Source organism: Oncorhynchus nerka, unplaced genomic scaffold (assembly GCF_034236695.1).
Source record: "Oncorhynchus nerka isolate Pitt River unplaced genomic scaffold, Oner_Uvic_2.0 unplaced_scaffold_1012, whole genome shotgun sequence".
Classification (NCBI taxonomy): domain Eukaryota; kingdom Metazoa; phylum Chordata; class Actinopteri; order Salmoniformes; family Salmonidae; genus Oncorhynchus; species Oncorhynchus nerka.
Genome location: NW_027040282.1, coordinates 60,976 through 75,518, shown reverse-complemented (window position 1 = coordinate 75,518; position 14,543 = coordinate 60,976).

Genomic DNA, 14,543 nt, shown 5'->3' with positions numbered 1-14,543 from the left:
AGGACTTTGTTATGACATCTTCTGATTGGGTGTCTCAGGTCAGGACTTTGTTATGACATCTTCTGATTGGGTGTCTCAGGTCAGGACTTTGTTATGACATCTTCTGATTGGGTGTCTCAGGTCAGGACTTTGATATGGCATCTTCTGATTGGGTGTCTCAGGTCAGGACTTTGTTATGACATCTTCTGATTGGGTGTCTCAGGTCAGGACTTTGTTATGACATCTTCTGATTGGGTGTCTCAGGTCAGGACTTTGTTATGACATCTTCTGATTGGTTGTCTCAGATCAGGACTTTGTTATGACATCTTCTGATTGGGTGTCTCAGGTCAGGTCTGAGCCATGATCAGAATGTGTCTCTGTCTATTTCCAGCCCTGCCATTTCTACCTGTCCTGATCTAGTGTTTGACCCCTGACCTCCTCACACCGTCTCACTGTCCATGTCTGCTTTTAGCTCCCACCTCTACTTCACTGTGTTATAATGGACCTTATGCTTGTTAAGTCACCTCTGTAACCAGGTATCAAACATACTGACCTTTCTGACCCTGTCCCATGGTCCTACTTCACTGTGTTATAATGGACCTCATGCTTGTTATGTCACCTCTGTAACCAGGTATCAAACATACTGACCTTTCTGACCCTGTCCCATGGCCCTACTTCACTGTGTTATAATGGACCTCATGCTTGTTATGTCACCTCTGTAACCAGGTATCAAACATACTGACCTTTCTGACCCTGTCCCATGGTCCTACTTCACTGTGTTATAATGGACCTCATGCTTGTTATGTCACCTCTGTAACCAGGTATCAAACATACTGACCTTTCTGACCCTGTCCCATGGTCCTACTTCACTGTGTTATAATGGACCTTATGCTTGTTATGTCACCTCTGTAACATGTATCAAACATCCTGACCTTTCTGACCCTGTCCCATGGTCCTACTTCACTGTGTTATGAGGGACCTTATGCTTGTTATGTCACCTCTGTAACCAGGTATCAAACATACTGACCTTTCTGACCCTGTCCCATGGCTCTACTTTCTAGAACTGAACATTTAAAGTCCTCTGAGTTTTGTTTACTGTCCATTTACTTATGTATGATGTATTTGTTGTATATTGGGGTTGTGCCGCAGAGCATCATGGGGGTTTGTATGTGTTGAGATGATCACGTTCCAGATAAATGGTTGAACTGATTCCTGTCTCCCGTCTCATCATTATTGAATTGTTATACAGACCTGGTTATGAAACCCACAAAACATAACAAAAGATTGGTGATGAGTCTGAATCTACAGGAACTATTCTGTAATGAAACCCACAAAACATAACAACAGATTGGTGATGAGTCTGAATCTACAGGAACTATTCTGTAATGAAACCAACAAAACATAACAACAGATTGGTGATGAGTCTGAATCTACAGGAACTATTCTGTAATGAAACCCACTAAACATAACAAAAGATTGGCGATGAGTCTGAATCTACAGGAACTATTCTGTAATGAAACCCACAAAACATAACAACAGATTGGCGATGAGTCTGAATCTACAGGAACTATTCTGTCTGGAAGAAGTTGGTTTTAACAACTGTATAAAACTGTTATTTTCTGTAGTTCAGTCTATGCTCATGTTAACACAGTGTATTACTAGCAGAGGCAAGTGGAGCTAACAGAGAGAGTTAACATCATCATGGAGGGAAGTGGAGCAAACAGAGAGAGTTAACATCATCATGGAGGGAAGTGGAGCTAACAGAGAGAGTTAACATCATCATGGAGGGAAGTGGAGCTAACAGAGAGAGTTAACATCATCATGAAGGGAAGTGGAGCTAACAGAGAGTTAACATCGTCATGGAGGGAAGTGGAGCTAACAGAGAGAGTTAACATCATCATGGAGGGAAGTGGAGCTAACAGAGAGAGTTAACATCATCATGGAGGGAAGTGGAGCTAACAGAGAGAGTTAACATCATCATGGAGGGAAGTGGAGCTAACAGAGAGAGTTAACATCGTCATGAAGGGAAGTGGAGCTAACAGAGAGAGTTAACATCATCATGGAGGGAAGTGGAGCTAACAGAGAGAGTTAACATCATCATGGAGGGAAGTGGAGCTAACAGAGAGAGTTAACATCATCATGGAGGGAAGTGGAGCTAACAGAGAGAGTTATCATTTTACATTTACATTTAAGTCATTTAGCAGACGCTCTTATCCAGAGCGACTTACAAATTGGTGCGTTCACCTTAAGACATCCAGTGGAACAGCCACTTTACAATAGTGCATCTAAATCTTTTAAGGGGGGGGGGGTGAGAAGGATTACTTTATCCTATCCTAGGTATTCCTGAAAGAGGTGGGGTTTCAGGTGTCTCCGGAAGGAATCACCCATCATGAAGGGCAGAAAAGGACCCGAGACGGATGTCGGAGCGGGAAAACAATTTGATTAAAAAGGGAGGAATATACAGTGATTAAAAGAAAGGACATTAATTACACTTAAACCAAAGAACTTTGGAATTTAAAACTGCTAAATGAGCGAAGTGAATAAAGATCACGTGACTGAGGAAAATATTGCTGTGGTTGAGGACAATACTGAAGTGAGTGACAATCAGGAGCCTGTTGAATAATGAAAAATGTCTGGAATTGTTGGTACCATTTGACAGTCGAGCTCATATACAGAAAGGTTTGAATATTCTGTTCTTGCAAATTACATTGATGAGGACATCATTGTGCTTATAGTTTTTAGTGTAATGGGGCCAAAGACATGTAATTTACTAGTCAGCCTGTTACATCCAGACAGAACAGGTAATAAGACGTATGGGGATAATATCCATTCTACCTGCTGTTGTAAGGACATGGACATGGGGATGTTGTGGAGATACTGAAAGGACCTGTTTCACCAGAACCACTAGTTAATACTGAAAGGACCTGTTTCACCAGAACCACTAGTTAATACTGAAAGGACCTGTTTCACCAGAACCACTAGTTAATACTGAAAGGACATGTTTCACCAGAACCACTAGTTAATGCTGAAAGGACCTGTTTCACCAGAACCACTAGTTAATGCTGAAAGGGCCTGTTTCACCAGAACCATTAGTTAATACTGAAAGGACATGTTTCACCAGAACCACTAGTTAATACTGAAAGGACCTGTTTCACCAGAACCACTAGTTAATACTGAAAGGACCTGTTTCACCAGAACCACTAGTTAATACTGAAAGGACCTGTTTCACCAGAACCACTAGTTAATACTGAAAGGACCTGTTTCACCAGAACCACTAGTTAATACTGAAAGGACATGTTTCACCAGAACCACTAGTTAATACTGAAAGGACCTGTTTCACCAGAACCACTAGTTAATACTGAAAGGACCTGTTTCACCAGAACCACTAGTTAATACTGAAAGGACCTGTTTCACCAGAACCACTAGTTAATACTGAAAGGACCTGTTTCACCAGAACCACTAGTTAATACTGAAAGGACATGTTTCACCAGAACCACTAGTTAATACTGAAAGGACATGTTTCACCAGAACCACTAGTTAATACTGAAATGACCTGTTTCACCAGAACCACTAGTTAATACTGAAATGACCTGTTTCACCAGAACCACTAGTTAATACTGAAAGGACATGTTTCACCAGAACCACTAGTTAATACTGAAAGGACCTGTTTCACCAGAACCACTAGTTAATACTGAAAGGACCTGTTTCACCAGAACCACTAGTTAATACTGAAAGGACCTGTTTCACCAGAACCACTAGTTAAACTGAAAGGACCTGTTTCACCAGAACCACTAGTTAATACTGAAAGGACCTGTTTCACCAGAACCACTAGTTAATGCTGAAATGACCTGTTTCACCAGAACCACTAGTTAATACTGAAAGGACATGTTTCACCAGAACCAATAGTTAATACTGAAAGGTTCAGGTTCCACAGGACACATCAGGAAGAGGGAGAATCAGGACCAATGTTTGCTGCTGCAGTAAAGAACCTATCAGAACACTGAGTTGAATGGTGTTCTAAATGACATCATAAGAGACAGACTAGAATGTGGCTACAGAGTGAAGATGCACCAAAGAGACTGTTGACTGAGGGTCATCTGACCTTGGTGAAGGACATTGAAATCACTGTGTCCATGGAAGTAGCTGCTGAAGAGGAATTCATCAGGAACTTAGTGGGTTCATCTAACAATCCTAATCACCAGCTGATACATTATAATCTCATAAACGCGGTTCACCTTCCACCTAGAAAACATCATTTAATGAAAACCATAACCTCTCCTCTGTGTGATCTATGTAATCAAGGTGCCTTGGGCTCCTTTCTGCATATGCAGGTTTTTCTACTTTGCTCTTTAATTATTTGTTACTTTTATTCTATTCTAATCACATTTTATTAGTTGCTCTTTAATTATTTGATTATTAATTATAATAATTTAATTATTTGGTACCTGTTGTATTCAGCATTTCACTGTAAGGTATTTCATGGTACCTGTTGTATTCAGCATTTCACTGTAAGGTATTTCATGGTACCTGTTGTATTCAGCATTTCACTGTAAGGTATTTCATGGTACCTGTTGTATTCAGCATTTCACTGTAAGGTATTTCATGGTACCTGTTGTATTCAGCATTTCACTGTAAGGTATTTCATGGTACCTGTTGTAGTCAGCATTTCACTGTAAGGTATTTCATGGTACCTGTTGTATTCAGCATTTCACTGTAAGGTATTTCATGGTACCTGTTGTATTCAGCATTTCACTGTAAGGTATTTCATGGTACCTGTTGTATTCAGCATTTCACTGTAAGGTATTTCATGGTACCTGTTGTATTCAGCATTTCACTGTAAGGTATTTCATGGTACCTGTTGTAGTCAGCATTTCACTGTAAGGTATTTCATGGTACCTGTTGTATTCAGCATTTCACTGTAAGGTATTTCATGGTACCTGTTGTATTCAGCATTTCACTGTAAGGTATTTCATGGTACCTGTTGTATTCGGCGACAAATAACATTGGATTTGATTTGCAGCACAACAACAATTGACAGCTGGTTATCTGCAACTGAAACCATAAAATAATTACTGTTGTGGGTTTAACCTACTGATTGTCTCATCATAACTACTGTTGTGGGTTTAACCTACTGATTGTCTGTTCATCATAACTACTGTTGTGGGTTTAACCTACTGATTGTCTGTTCATCATAACTACTGTTGTGGGTTTAACCTACTGATTGTCTCATCATAACTACTGTTGTGGGTTTTACCTACTGATTGTCTCATCATAACTACTGTTGTGGGTTTAACCCTACTGATTGTCTGTTCATCACTACTGTTGTGGGTTTAACCTACTGATTGTCTGTTCATCATAACTACTGTTGTGGGTTTAACCCTACTGATTGTCTCATCATAACTACTGTTGTGGGTTTAACCTACTGATTGTCTCATCATAACTACTGTTGTGGGTTTAACCTACTGATTGTCTGTTCATCATAACTACTGTTGTGGGTTTAACCTACTGATTGTCTGTTCATCATAACTACTGTTGTGGGTTTAACCTACTGATTGTCTCATCATAACTACTGGTGTGGGTTTAACCTACTGATTGTCTGTTCATCATAACTACTGTTGTGGGTTTAACCTACTGATTGTCTGTTCATCATAACTACTGTCGTGGGTTTAACCTACTGATTGTCTCATCATTTACATTTACATTTAAGTCATTTAGCAGACGCTCTTAACTACTGTTGTGGGTTTTACCTACTGATTGTCTCATCATAACTACTGTTGTGGGTTTAACCTACTGATTGTCTGTTCATCATAACTACTGTTGTGGGTTTAACCTACTGATTGTCTGTTCATCATAACTACTGTTGTGGGTTTAACCTGTTCATCATAACTACTGTTGTGGGTTTAACCTACTGATTGTCTGTTCATCATAACTACTGTTGTGGGTTTTTACTCTACTGATTGTCTGTTCATCATAACTACTGTTGTGGGTTTAACCTACTGATTGTCTCATCATAACTACTGTTGTGGGTTTAACCTACTGATTGTCTCATCATAACTACTGTTGTGGGTTTAACCTACTGATTGTCTCATCATAACTACTGTTGTGGGTTTTACTCTACTGATTGCCTCATTATCATTTGTTGGGGAATAATCAGAATTGGTTGGTAACATAGGTAAGATGTTTTATATTCATCATATGTTTGTAAGTTACTTCTCATCAGAATGGTATTTTTGTATAATACTGTGGCGGGGTTGCAGTTATCTGTTCTATGTCAAGACTAAGTTGCTTGGACCGCAGAGAGGGAGAGGTCAAGGGATCATCATGTGTAAACATATCTTTTGCTCCACTGTGTGTGTGTGCCAGTCACTCCCTACTTTTCCCATCAGGGAAAGGAGGATGGCAGTGTCTGGAATCATTCTATGCTCCCCGTGAGCTTGTCCAGGATTGGTTGTATTTAGAATTGGTTGTATCTAAATGACAATTTGATATATGCCTGTTGATATGGAGTATTGGTTTATGGTTCTAGGGTTTGAGTAAGGAGACAAAGCTGAACGATTTATTATGTCTATGCTGTCTGACTATGTGTGTTCTTTGCTATTAAAGGATCTCAGTTGCAATGTGTAAGGGGGCTCTCAGAGAATTCATTGATAGAAACTGAATTGCCTGAGAGTCACAGGGTTGTGATGGAGCTCATATAATTAAAGATGGACTTTGATAACTAACTCTGACTTGTGTGTGGCTTGCGCTCATGATTTGGTAAATAGAGGACATTTCCTACGACATTTGGCGACGAGGAGGGGATGTGAATCTTCACTCGGTGACCGTTCCTACGATCTAGGTAAATAAATTGTGCACGAGGGATCCCCTAAACTTGGGATCTCAGGGAGAACCACACTTCGGGAACGAAGCAGATGGACCAACCTTTGATCTAAGAGGAAGCGAGCAGTGGATACCACATCTCGAACTGAGTTTTTTTTTTAAAGAAAAAGGTGAGCGAACCACACACAGATTTGAAGTCGAGTTTTTTAATTATGCCTGTTACGTATACACTGAGCGTGAATTCCTTTGTAAGGAAGGCACCTTGGTGGCGTAAGCAGGGCCGAGTCAGAGGAGAGTAATCTGGGGTTTTGTGGACTCAAAGATACTCTGCACTGTCCGGTTGCCAGTGACCAAGAGCCCTCCTGACACTGAATTGATCACAGTGGGGATTTGGTGAGGTCGTCTGTTGGGGTGAGGAGCCAAAGGGGACTATGTGTTCTTGGTGAAACACGAAATTTGGTGAAGCCCTATTGGAAGAAGGACCTCATTCTGTGCGTCTGTGTGATTTGTCTAAGTGACCCTCAGATGTGGTGAATTCCAATTATTTTAAATGTGCTAGCCAGGTATGCCCTGGGTTACTCTGTGTGAGTATTTTGTTATGGGATCACTAGGTAATAGTTGTCGGACCGTTCTGTGTGAGCGGGGTAGGGTTGACTCAATGCACAAAACCTACTTTTGATCTGAAATCACAGATAAACCAAGTGAAAAGAGGTTGTTTATTTTTGCCTCCACATAAAACTGTTGTGTGCATGAATAAACATTTCTAGCACATTTTCTAGCACTTTTCAATACTTTGAAGCACCTTTGGCAGTGATTACAAACCTTTTTTCTGATGTTCTGTGTGGACGTCTGACCAGTTCTATGTGATCATCTGACCAATCCTGTGTGGGTGATCCTGAAAGTTCTGTGTGATCATCTGACCAATCCTGTGTGGATGATCCTTAAAGTTCTGTGCGAACATCTGACCAATCCTGTGTGGATGATCCTTAAAGTTCTGTGTGAACATCTGACCAATCCTGTGTGGATGATCCTTAAAGTTCTGTGCGAACATCTGACCAATCCTGTGTGGATGATCCTTAAAGTTCTGTGCGAACATCTGACCAATCCTGTGTGGATGATCCTTAAAGTTCTGTGCGATCATCTGACCAATCCTGTGTGGATGATCCTTAAAGTTCTGTGCGAACATCTGACCAATCCTGTGTGGATGATCCTTAAAGTTCTGTGCGAGTACCTAAGATTTCTTAAGTTTTATATGGATTCTGTGAATTATTAAAAATGATGATAAATTGTATGTGTGTATAATCAATTACTAGAGAGTTGAGAAAGTAATGCTGAGAACGATTAGATACAATTTAAACCACCCATTCGTAGACGTACGTAGGTTTTGAGTTGATATCTTAAATGGATAATTGATGAAGTTTTTAAGCACTATTAAAATAATCTACAAAATCTGGGAAATTGAGCTCTAGAAACTGATTAGAGTGTGTCCACTTTTGGTTATCTTACCCTAACGATGTAACTATAAAACGCATATTGGATTATCTCCGTCTGGGTGAAACATGTTAAATTAAACTGCCCTTAAGGTCTGAACATGTTATAATTTTTCTTCCCAGTATGAGAGAAGTTGCGGGATTTATTGAATAACCTGTTTTCCATAAAGTTAAAGAGAATTCGAGGGATGCTCGATGTAATTTATAATGTTGTACAAAGCCTAAAGTTTTCCATCAAACTAATTATCATTGAGTGATTAATGTGATGTAGTAAAGTAATTGAAATACGTTGCATAAGTAAACATAATCTACTTTTATTAAAAGGCGCAATATCTGCTTCCTAGTCATTAGTGTCGATTTTATTCTTTGATTGCTAATCTATTCATTTGGCATTTGAGAATCATAGCTGGAGTAACGTTTGTACTATTCAATTTGGGCTATTATTTTTCTGGGAATTGCTGATAGTGACGTGTCTTGATTTTACTTGTAAAGTGTGTTTATTTCTGGAGAATGCTAGTCATTTACATGCTTTGGTGGTTCAGTGGTAGGTTTCTCGCCTGCCACGCGGGATGCCCGAGTTCCATTCCCAGTCATGGCGCTGGCTGAATTCAGAGTTTTTGATTGTAAATAATCTATTTGTATGTTTTGCCTGGAAAGTTATGGTCGGTAGTGTTTGTATAAGAGATAAATTTAATGTTTTCAATAGATTGTTTAGGTTAAATTGATAGACTAATTCAACTTAAAATAATAACGAAGTGAATTCTGATGCGAGACGATGTCTGTTCACTAAATGATCTGCTGGAATAATGTATTGAGAATTGGGTCGTATTTAAATTACTGTATCAATAGAGAAGACAGTTACCTAAGTTAAAGAAATTCTGAATAATAGCGGGGAGAGAATGGCAATGGAAAGTGGTTACCCGAAGTGTTTTTCATTCTTATAGATTGACTGACGCATGTTATAATTTTGGCGCTGCGTGTTATTTTTAAAGAAATAGGATACATTCTCATAAGTGTGAAGAGCAAAGAGAAGAGGAAGTTATAAAGTTGGGGTTTTTAATCTTACGATAGAGGTAAGGAAAAACGTTGAAATGAGAGGGGTTATATTTTTACCCAACTGGGGGAAAAAGAGGAAGAGAGTTAGTTGCTATGTTGGCTACTAATTGTCAGGGAAAGTTGCTGGAGGCAGGTAGATTGTTGTAGAATAACGTAAATTTGCGTTATTAGTTTGAATATACAATAACCTTACTCTAATTGTTTTGACCGTTGTTCAGGTACATTTTTTTCTGTATTTCTAGCAGCTGATTCGCTAGGTGGGCATCAGAGATTTGTGGCGTTTATATTTACTGTATTGTTCTGAGAATTGGGAGACTGGATGTCTGAATCATAAAACATCGTAAGGATAGATTCTGATGGTTATTGATTCTTGGTTTGATTGTTTAAGTAACACCAGTTAATTTGAGCAGGAAAGTTCATGTAGTCTAACGTTATAGCATGTTTCCATTATGTGGAACAATGTCAGGTCATTAAAGATGATTGCTGGATTGAATAGTACGCCAACCTGTTGACAGAAGACTAAATGGGTATGAATGTTGAAAAGCAAACTTGGGCCAAACTAGTAAACTAGTATGTTAACGTGGGGAGTATCATATATTTGAATTATAGTGTTGTTACCGCAATAGTCAAAACAATTTCATATGGTTTGGGTAATTAGCTAGGTTGAATTTTGTATTTGAGTCCCTTTATAATTTGCTTTTTAAAAGAGAGGTTGGAATCAAGTATGATGCCTTGGCACTTAAAATCAGATACCACCAGGAGCTTTTTAGTAGTAGTTGGTTTTTGAGGAACATGCAGACTGTGTTTTATTTTATTGAGATGTAAACATGAGTCTCTGAGCAATTTTGTCATCTGAACCATTATAGTAGTGAGTTCTTGTGTAGTTTGTTATTTGCATGAATTTATCACTGTATCATCTGCATACATTGGAACTTCAGACCCTGTACAGACTAAAGGAAGATCATTAATGGATGTGCTGAACAGTATTGACCTTTGGGGAATGAAAGCTTTGTGGATATGAATGGAAAAAAGTTTGTTTTGATTTTTACGCTGAGACAGCACCAACTTTTGAAAGATTTGTTAAAATCAGGATAGTTTTTACAAAATGTATATCAATAGGTTGAAATTATTAGATTTCTGATTAAAGGGGTTTATTTGTTTATGGTTTGTTTTAGGAGTTGATTTAACTTAATTAAACATTGTATTCTGATGTGTTTGAGTAGGATTCTTTCTTCCGGGATGGATGGAAATTGAAGGAGACATGGGATTTACATTACTCTCATACGGAGAGATGTGTGTAAAACATGGGGGAGGATTCAGTTTTTTGAGGGTTTGAATTGAAGTTATACACCTTAAGTGATATGTGAAGGAGTGTATTGTATTGTTGAGTGTATTGTATTGTTGTGTTTGTTTTGTTCTATTCCCGAGGGGTATAGGTCTAACTTTTTGATCCTTGGCTCTATGATGGAGTTGACAGTGAGATGGGGAGTATAAACCAATTTGAAAGAATAGTTTCAATAGAATGTTTTGATATTCTCTGTGAAATATGTTTAGATATGTGTGTTAAGAATAATTGGTAAAAGTAATAATTGATCATGTAGTTAATGAACTGAACTAAACTGTTGTTCTGATCTGTTCTTTCGAGGTTATCATGAAAAGTGACATCAGACGGTATCTTAATGCATGGAAGAGATAATTGGACCGAATGGTGTGTGTTCCTCAAACCCCCTCTAACTGGCTGAAGAAGAGTGACAAAGGCGTTGAAGGAGGCTTTCCTAACCACTTCTACCGAGAGAAAAGAACCAAGCCAGAAATTGGTGTACAGTCTCAGATCTAAGCTATCAACTGCTTTCCTCTCATACTGTGAGAGTCCACTTAGATTGATCATGGAGAAAGATCTGTTCTAACATTTTCTTATGATGCTGGTATATTGGTTGACGAATGGACAAGACATGAGTGGTAAAGATGAGACATTGAAATTGGGACATTATCATGGGCCGTCCACTTTGAACTGTAAAGCTATCTGAAGAAAAACTAAAGAGACGCCAGAAGATTCAGTGCCTGAGAGGGGGGGGTTGGTCAACTGTGCCATTAAATTGTAAAAGGTGTTTATCTTTCATTTGAGCTATTGGACTTGTTAATGTGTGGAGGTAAAATATTTCTAAGAATATTTTTGCATTCTGTGCGCCATCTTTTGAGTTGAGTGTGGTGGGGGGGGTGCCCTAGGGGATCGTGGTAGCGTGAACAAGTTAAATTGAGGTTTTTACTTTGAGTGATAAGACACATTTGAATCACTGAGGAATGCTATTCTAAATATTGGTTGGATAAATAGTTGGGTTGTTACTTATGATTTGGAATATGAATGATTTCCCTGACCTATTCTCTATTCCTGAGGATATTTCTGAGCACGAGGACTTAGAGGGATGTCTGTCCTATATGTTGTGAGGAGGCCTGTGTTTAGACACTGGTTCTCATGTAACTTAAGGAGCATTTCTAAATAAGTTTTTAATTTCCTCAAATGGATTATTCTGTGTTATTAACCTTTTGCCTCAAACGAATTAGCAGCGGACATAAATACAAATAGTAACTTTTCCTGAAAATCGCAAATGAAATGAAATAAATATATTCAAACACAAGCTTAGCCTTTTGTTAACAACACTGTCATCTCAGATTTTCAAAATATGCATTGCAGCCAATGCTAGTCTTTACTGTTTTAAAGAAACATCATGACTAACTTTAGTCTTCTGTGTTTCAGAGAAACATCATGACCAACTTTAGTCTTTACTGTTTTAGAGAAACATCATGACCAACTTTAGTCTTTACTGTTTTAGAGAAACATCATGACCAACTTTAGTCTTCTGTGTTTCAGAGAAACATCATGACCGACTTTAGTGTTCTGTGTTTTAGAGAAACATCATGACCAACTTTAGTCTTTACTGTTTCAGAGAAACATCATGACCAACTTTAGTCATTACTGTTTTAGAGAAACATCATGACCAACTTTAGTCTTTACTGTTTCAGAGAAACATCATGACCAACTTTAGTGTTCTGTGTTTTAGAGAAACATCATGACCAACTTTAGTGTTCTGTGTTTCAGAGAAACATCATGACCAACTTTAGTGTTCTGTGTTTCAGAGAAACATGACCAACTTTAGTGTTCTGTGTTTTAGAGAAACATCATGACCAACTTTAGTCTTTACTGTTTTAGAGGAACATCATGACCAACTTTAGTGTTCTTTGTTTTAGAGAAACATCATGACCAACTTTAGTGTTCTGTTTTAGAGAAACATCATGACCAACTTTAGTCTTTACTGTTTTAGAGAAACATCATGACCAACTTTAGTCTTTATTGTTTTAGAGAAACATCATGCCCAACTTTAGTCTTTACTGTTTTAGAGAAACATCATGACCAACTTTAGTCTTTACTGTTTTAGAGGAACATCATGACCAACTTTAGTGTTCTGTGTTTCAGAGAAACATCATGACCAACTTTAGTGTTCTGTGTTTTAGAGAAACATCATGACCAACTTTAGTGTTCTGTGTTTTAGAGAAACATCATGACCAACTTTAGTGTTCTGTGTTTTAGAGAAACATCATGACCAACTTTAGTGTTCTGTGTTTCAGAGAAACATCATGACCAACTTTAGTGTTCTTTGTTTTCGAGAAACATCATGACCAACTTTAGTCTTCACTGTTTTAGAGAAACATCATGACCAACTTTAGTCTTTACTGTTTTAGAGGAACATCATGACCAACTTTAGTGTTCTGTGTTTCAGAGAAACATCATGACCAACTTTAGTGTTCTGTGTTTTAGAGAAACATCATGACCAACTTTAGTGTTCTGTGTTTCAGAGAAACATCATGACCAACTTTAGTGTTCTGTGTTTTAGAGAAACATCATGACCAACTTTAGTGTCCTTTCTCTCTTTCTTATGTTTTCCAACAGCAGTAATGGTTCATGAATCACATGCCTCTATTCCACTAAGATGCCTCTATTCCACACACACACACACACACACACACACACACACTTCTATCTCAATCTAGCCATCTCTGGTCACTGTCAGCATCTAGTTAATGAGAAGGGGACTAAAATCAATGCACACACCATGGGAGGAGTTCCTGAATACCTACCCCTCGTGTTTGTGTTTGTGTGTGTGTGTCTGTGTGTGTCCTTTATCTTCCCCAGTGTGGAAAGAGAGAAATGAAGAATTACATTTAAAGACAAACGTCATCCTGAATAATTTCTGCTGACTAATCTCTCCCTCCCTCTCTCTCTTGCTCTCCCTCCACAGCAACTCATATCTCTCAGAGAGTCACTGATGTCACCCAGCCCATCAGGGCTCAAAGGTCCCCAATTACCAAATATAAAACAACTTCCACACATCCTCTGTCTCCCCTCCATCTCTCTCTTTCCCTCTGTTCTGACTCTATACCCTCTCTCTCTTTCCTTTTCCCTCTGTTCTGAGTCTCTACCCTCCCCCTCTCTCTCTTTCCCTCTGTTCTGACTCTCTGCCCTCCCTCTCTCTCTCTCTCTCCCTCTGTTCTGACTCTCTACCATCCCTCTCTCTCTCTTCCCTCTGTTCTGACTCTCTCCCCTCTCTCTCTTTCCCTTTCCCTCTGCCCTCCCTCTCTCTCTTTCCCTCTGTTCTGACTCTCTCCCCTCTCTCTCTTTCCCTCTGTTCTGACTCTCTACCCTCCCTCTCTCTCTCTCTCTCTTTCCCTTTCCCTCTGTTCTGACTCTCTACCCTCCCTCTCTCTCTCTTTCCCTCTGTTCTGACTCTCTCCCTCTCTCTCTCTCTTTCCCTTTCCCTCTGTTCTGACTCTCTACCATCCCTCTCTCTCTTCCCTCTGTTCTGACTCTCTCCCCTCTCTCTCTCTCTCTTTCCCTCTGTTCTGACTCTCTGCCCTCCCCTCTCTCTCTCTCTCTCTCTCTCTCTCTCTCTCACCCTCTGTTCTGACTCTCTCCCCTCCCTCTCTCTCTTCCCCTCTGTTCTGACTCTCTGCCCTCCCTCTCTCTCTCTTTCCCTCTGTTCTGACTCTCTCCCTCCCTCTCTCTCTTTCCCTCTGTTCTGACTCTCTACCCTCCCTCTCTCTCTTCCCCTCTGTTCTGACTCTCTGCCCTCCCCCTCTCTCTCTTTCCCTCGGTTCTGACTCTCTCTCTTCCCCTCTGTTCTGACTCTCTGCCCTCTCTCTCTC